Below are 7,318 nucleotides of genomic sequence, written 5' to 3'. Positions count from 1 at the left end.
AAAGAAAGAAAGAAAGAAAGAAAGAAAGAAAGAAAGAAAGAAAGAAAAAGAAAGAAAGAAAGAAAGAAAGAAAGAAAGAAAGAAAGAAAGAAAAAAGAAAACAAGCCCCTACATTCACTGTCTAAACCCCAGTTTTCAAACCCCATCTACTTTTTCTGGAACCGACTTTTCTTGTCATTAATGATGAGAAAATGGCACCTTTGACAACAACCTTGGCTGACCCACTTTGGAACCAAATGTGATCTGGATGTAAGAAGGATGGCCAGGACCTCAACATCCTGGACAAGTCACCCTGACAAACAACGGCACCGTTTTTGGATTTCCCAGGAGGTGCAAGAGTGCCCTCTGAGATTTATAAACACATCCATAATAAATGGGAGGCTGAAGTTTAAACTGTTATGGAGCCTCCTCTGCTGTGCCGCCGAGGTCTCGTGTGATTTAGAGAGGTGACATTTACTGTGTGCAGACCTATTATTCAGAGTGACTGTTTGTGTATAGACAATATTTTAAAATGGCTTGCTGTAGATGAAAAATTCTTATTAAGTCAGAAAAACAGTTTAAGTAGGTAACACTCTCTCAGTTTAGTCTGCTATAAGTCTTACTGCCTTGCCACATGGGAAGTGCTTGGGGTGGGAGGTAGTAACACCTCCCAGGTGCCAGCTAAAATACTACCTCCAGAGTGAACAGGATACAGGGCTTCAGCTGGGACCACAAAACTAACTGTATGTCTGAAGTGAAATGAGTAGGCATTCCTACAGATGTCATCTCAATGGCCCAACCACTAGAATTTGGGAGGCAGAGCACTGGTAGTCTAGAGACTTAAGAATTAGGTTCTTCCACTAACCAGTAGTGTGATCTCACAGATGTCTCAAGCTCCCTGAGACTCAGTTTCCCTAATCTGCAAAATTTGGGAATTGGATGAGGTGACTTCTAAAACCCCTGTAAGACATGTCTCTTTTGTGTGGCCTAGTCCTAGGGCATCGTGCCGGTCAGCCCCCAGTGGCTATACAGCACTTTACAGTCACCCAGAACATTCCCTTAGCTTCCCTTTTTCCCATTTAAATCCCATGGTAGTCCTGAGAAGGAGGCAGCGCAATGATTACTGTGCCATTTCTTTAAATGAGGAAACAGGCTCATGGAAGTAAGCAACCTAAACCCCACATTTTACTCTCAGTCTCAGACTCTGTCTCATCACATTTCTTATATCTCTACCTGCCCTAAGCGCTCTGTAAATGGTTACAAACCGCTCACCAGGAGAAGATAATTGCTGGAATATAGATATGAACAGAGGGCAGGAAGAGGACAAACGTGGTCTGCTCTCGGGAGGCTCACAGTCTTCTAGGAGAGACACCACATCCCTGCCTAACCAAACTCTACCCATTCTTAGAGTCCAACTCAATATTCTCCACCCCCAGGGAGCCTGCCTTGTTCCACCTTTATTCCCGCCTCTGGGTATCCTCCCTTCTCCACTGCTGGGGTTGAACTCCATTGTCAAGATAGGTGCAATAGATACCCTCTTTCCTCCCCCTTTTCATGTTAGCATGTGTGTATCTCACTCCTAATTCACTAGTAAACTTTGTGTGAGCAGGACTTGTGAATTCTATTAGTAGTTAACTCATTCACAGGGAGAAATCAGTTAATGTGGTTCAGCAATCAGCAAAGACACCTACACTACCTCGGATAAGGACGGTACCAACATAGATGCTACGCTGCTCTGCTTCTCACAGCTTTAACCTAACTAGAAACTGAAATCGCAGCCTTTTTCACCTAGTAAAGCTGCAGTCTTGTTTCCTTTAGCACTGTATCTTCACCTCCATTATTCTTCATCATAGTACTTAATACTGTAAGAACTTGAACGTTTCTTTGTTTTCCTGTCTCCCAACTTAGAATGTAAGCTCCATGAGGGTAGGGTTTTGTCCGACTTGTTCATTGCTATATCTTCACACCAAGAACGATGCACATTGTAGGTGCTCAATAAATATCCACGGAACGAATGCATGCATGCATGCATCTCAGGCTTTGTGACCATAGCATGTGATCTCCAATTTATACATCTATCCTCATTCCATGCATTTTTCTTATCAATCAAGCACTTCATATTCTAGAAATTTAAACACTAATAAATTATGGTACTTGCCTCTTAGAATTGTTTTTGTTTTCATTTTTTTCAAGTTTTTATTTAAATTATAGTAGAATTGTTTTTGCTTTAAATTACTAAAGAATGAGTAACTTTGGGGGTGTCGCTATGGGTATCCATGATCATTATTTTGGTGAAAAATATGAATGATATGTTTTGTTTTGGATAAATCCTTTGTTCCTCTCTTCGCAATCCATTCGTGAAGTACTTACTGAAGAGTTATTTCCTTCAAACTCATGGGTTTGTTTTTTTTTTTTCTGTCAGTGATATAGCTGAACTCTGTTATGTCAAATTTAACATTTAAACCTACTGTTAGCTAATTAATAATAAAAGCATACCATAGAACATTAGTGATAAAGTCAAACATGCCAGGCTTGAATCTCTGCTTCTGCTGAGTAGTTCTGCAACTTTGGGGGTGGGATTTTGTCCTGCCAAGCCTCAGTTTCTTCATATGAAAAATATTATCCTATAATAATAGTATCTATATCACAGGGTTGTTGTGAAGATTAACTGAGATATTCTTCTTATTTACTGACACAAAAAGAACTCAGTAAATGTTAGACTTTACTATTACTACATGGTGTTAGAAAAGAATAGCACACAATTTAAATGCAAATAGTAATTATACTATAGTGCTCTGCATTTTTATTTTACTCTCCTAGAATGCCTGATTGCTTGTGCTAATTTAGCAGTAACGATGTTCAAAACATATGTTTGTTCTTCTAAGAATTAACAATAGACAGACAAGATTATTTGTTGTTGTTGACTTTGGTCTGTTTGGATCATTGTAATAAGGTGCCCCATATGTAGAAAATACTATGAATTTCTACAGCTGATTAAAAATATAATTTTCTGAAGAGTCATGGTAAATCTCTTTTCCACAGACACCTTTTAATAAAAAACATAAATTATAAACCTACTGTTATGCAAACAATATTGGCACAACAAGAAAATGATTAAGATGCAGACAGGGTAGGTCAGAAAGACTATAAAAGGATTAATCCACATTGTTTGATATATATTAAAACAATCGGTCAAAGTTTAGGTAGCATTTTAATTTTTGGTGTCCACATATTTAGGGCCCATTCAAATCTTACCAAGAGCAAACGGAATTTTTTTTTGAAAATAGGAGTTCAATAGAAATCACTAGAGCATGTTAAATCACTCTACTGCCACTATTTTATAAAAAGGCTTTCAAAATAAAGAGAAGAGCAGCTCTGTTTTTAATTTATGGAATAAAGTAACAGCTATTTTCTTCCATTTTTAGCTTGATCTTTCTCAGATGTGGAACACCTTTAGTGATGCTTTGATTTCTCTCTCTGGCTACCCTATGCTTCTCCTCGTTTTTTGAGTCACTATAGTCTCTCAAACAGCAATTTTCATTGCAAAGTTTAAAAAAAAAAAAAAAAAAAAACGTTAAAAGAGAATTTTATTTGCTCAAACTTCCCGAATGCCTGTTCGGGTATTTTGAACCTGTTATAAACTCGAGTGGGACACCCCATTTGGCAGCAACATGACAAAGTCTTGTCTCCACTTGTTGGTGTGAAATGACACCCATTTAACTTGAGTTTCCTGATGCCTCACTGGGCCATGAGAACAAATGGAGTCATCTTAAATAGGGTCATGTAAAACAGTAATAAACCGCATTTCAACCTGGGTCCTGCCACCATTTTTAGGAAGGCACATCTTCTACAGTGTTCTCTGTCTCAAAATTTGGAGAAACCTTAGAGGGTGTCTCGTAACTGCACCGACATTACCATGGCCAGTTATTACTGGTTACTACTGGTGCTTCTCCTGTGCTCCCCTCAGTCTATCACCAGGCACTGATACTGCTTCCACCTTCTTCTCTCACAGGGACCCAAATCTGACTAAGCGGTGAGCATTTCTAGACACTATACCCTATTTAGAATTGATCTTCATGAGGCGCCTGGGTGGCTCAGTCAGTTAAGCGTTTGACTCTTGATTTTGGCTCAGGTCATGATCTCAGGGTCTTGAGATCGAGCCTCACGTCAGGCTCCGTGCTGAGTGTGGAGCCTGCTTAAGATTCTCTCGCTCCCTCTGCCCCTCCCCCTGCCTCTGCTTACACCACACTTGCTCACTCTCACTCTCTCTTTTTAAAAAAAAATTCAATCCTCACCTCTGATGATTAAACTTAACTGGGTGACTCACCTTGCTGCAATTGAATTTTAGGAGGCTCCTCAGTTCCTTTTTGCTCTTAAACTATAAACTTGCTTTGTCAAATTTCCAGAAATATATAGTTGTAATTGACTTCCCATGCAAACTTATGATGAGATCATTGCTATACTTTGAATTATGCATTTTAAAAAGTTTCATTAATACCTCATACCTACTATTAATATAATAAAATGTAACATCTAGTCAATGTATTGGTCAGCTAATTTCATAATGATGTTGTGTAACAAACCATCCCAGAGCTTAGGAGATTAAAATAACAATCATTTACTCCCATTCATGCATCTGCTATTGAGCTGGCAGAGAGTGTTTCTCATCCTCCTTGGACTAGTGAACTAGCCAAGGCATTATTTTCTCATGGTGATGACAGAAGCTCAAGAGAGAAAACTGAACTGTGCAACACATTTCAAGTCTCTGCCAATATACTGGATGGTTGTAGATGATGTTTGCTAATATCCCATAGGCAAGACATATAGTCAAGTTCAAGCTCAATGGGTGGAGAAGTGCACTCTGCCTCTGGAAGAGGAACAGTGTAGTCATATGGCAGAGAATGTGGATGCAGGAGTGGTGAAGATGGGAAACCATAATTCAATCTACCATATGTATTAATGACCTAAGTTATAACATTCACTTAATGATGCATTCTTAATTAGAACTTATGTGGCATAGAGGTACAAAGTACAAAGAGAAATAGTTTCATTTATTTTAACTCCATAACCATTCATGGAGTACCTCTTCCATATTATAATACACAGATCAAAAGGTAAAAGTACACATTATATACAGAGTACCTAGTGCCTGAGAGGATAATGGTGGGAACTGGGTGGAACCCACTCTCAGTGCCCAGTGGGTCAAAACTTGATGTGATTGCTTGCCCCATTGCCTGTGAGACCTGTACTGGCCAGGGGTCTTCTCATTTTCCTTTAAGCTTTCTTGCTTTTTTTTAAATTACAAAAGCAATACATATTCACTTTAGAAAATCAGGAAGTGTATCTATGCATAAAAAATAAAATAAAATATACCCCTACTTCCACACTCATAAGCAACCATTATTTGTTCTAACTGAATAGATGGAAAGATAGGTAGAGATCATGCAGATATGTAAATAGATAGTAGATTGACTGACTGAACATGGAAGAGTGTTTTGCAATCTTCTACTTAATATATCATAGATATATTCAATATCAATATCAGTAAATACTCTTCTCTAGTGTATCATTAATTCTAGCTACCATTCTGTCATATTAATATAGAAAACTTTATTTTATCAACCTTTGATAAACAGCTAAATGTCACATTTTTGTTATTATTAACAATGTTGTTTTAAATAGGTTATACATCTCTGAACACTTGAGGAAATATTTCCTTTGGATAATGCTAGAAATGAAATCACTTGGGCCAAGGGCCTGGGTGGTTTTCAGGTTTAATGCATATTGTGAGATTGCCTATACAAAAGTTTGTGCAATCTACACCCCACAAGAGCGCATGAGGTTGTCTCTCCCCTTCCCCCACCTGGGGCTTTTTAGTTTCTTAAAAATAAACAAAACTCCTCAGCTAAGGACTGATTTAATTTGAGGGAATTTGCTAGGTACCAATAAGCAGAGGGAAAGGAAAAGGATTACCAGTAGTGCTTGTTAACAAGGAAGGTTGATTTTTCAACAAATTGTCAAGCAAAAATCCAAGGGGTATAGTTAAGCTTTCCAAAATGGGAGAAACAATCCAAAGGGAACAGAGATCTGATTATGTGCCAGCAAGGGAAATAAAGGGACTTTCCAATTAGATGTCTGAGACAAATCTCCAGAGGACAGGGAGGACCATGGGATCCCAAAATTCAAAACACAACAAAAAATACATGCGCCAGGGAAAAAGACTTTCTAGGACTGGTTGTTAAGATATGTGAGGTGGGGAACGCTGGGAAGCAAATCATACCAAACAGAACAACTCTGCGCCAGACAACATGAACGTGTACATCCAGCCCTGCCTTCTAAAAACTGTAACCCTATGGCCAGCTTCAGATATGGAAAGACTTTCAGTCACCAAACTGTGCAAATGGAAGTAGGTTTACAGGTAAAACGCACAACTGTCAAGGCATAGGGCAAATCTACAGATGTGGGATTGAGGCAAACGGTCAATTCAATTAATAGGAAAACAAAGCCAAACTGGGTTATATCTACATTTTACAGCCTTGCAACAAACACAAGTTAATGCTCAGATTAACTCAAGTTAATAATCCAGCTGTACCAGCCTGACTTTTGAAGGTGGGAAAAGGATTAACTCAGTATCATATCATAGTTTTAAGAGCTGTGTAGAGTGTGACTATTAGTAAGGCTGGTCTGTGGTGGCCTGGCTGTGGTTGGGAGAATATTCTAAAACAAATTTTGGCAACTAAAGTGGAATCTGCCTTCTCAGTCAATTTGCCGTCAAGAATTCTTTGATTTAAATGCTAGAATAACAGCTTTAGTATCTCAGGGAAGTGCCTAAAATTAGGGCATTCTTCCAAATTGAGAATGTGCACATTTGTATGGGATCGAAGATCAAAGAGCTCTCTTCTAAAAGTTGGCTTTGAAGGCCCAAAACTTAACTTTCCAGGGCTCTTGACTATCAGAAGATGCTGGCATAATTAATTCTATTTGTATAGTACTTTTATTGATTTCTATACTCCATAACATACACAAAACAGGTGATAAAACATTCATTGTGATGGATGAGGCTATCAGCAATCATACACACAAAGTGGTCAGGGTCTCTTAGAATACACAGTGGTGTCAGGCTATCATTGCCATGTCCTGATTACTGGAGCAAGACCTTTCTCTTCTACCCTGGATAAGAAAACCTCCTATGTGTTGTTCAGAAAATTTGACATTCTGGATAACTCAAATTTGTGTTTAAACTCCCAAATCATGTGGTTTTATTCTTTATTGCTGAAAATCTTTTCTAAACTGCTTGTAGTGTGTCCATTTTTTTGTTTTAGCTGTCAAGTCTAATGAT

The sequence above is a fragment of the Phoca vitulina genome, unplaced genomic scaffold (genome assembly GCF_004348235.1).
Source record: "Phoca vitulina isolate PV1807 unplaced genomic scaffold, GSC_HSeal_1.0 scaffold12, whole genome shotgun sequence".
Classification (NCBI taxonomy): Eukaryota; Metazoa; Chordata; class Mammalia; order Carnivora; family Phocidae; genus Phoca; species Phoca vitulina.
This window is presented reverse-complemented; position numbering follows the sequence as displayed.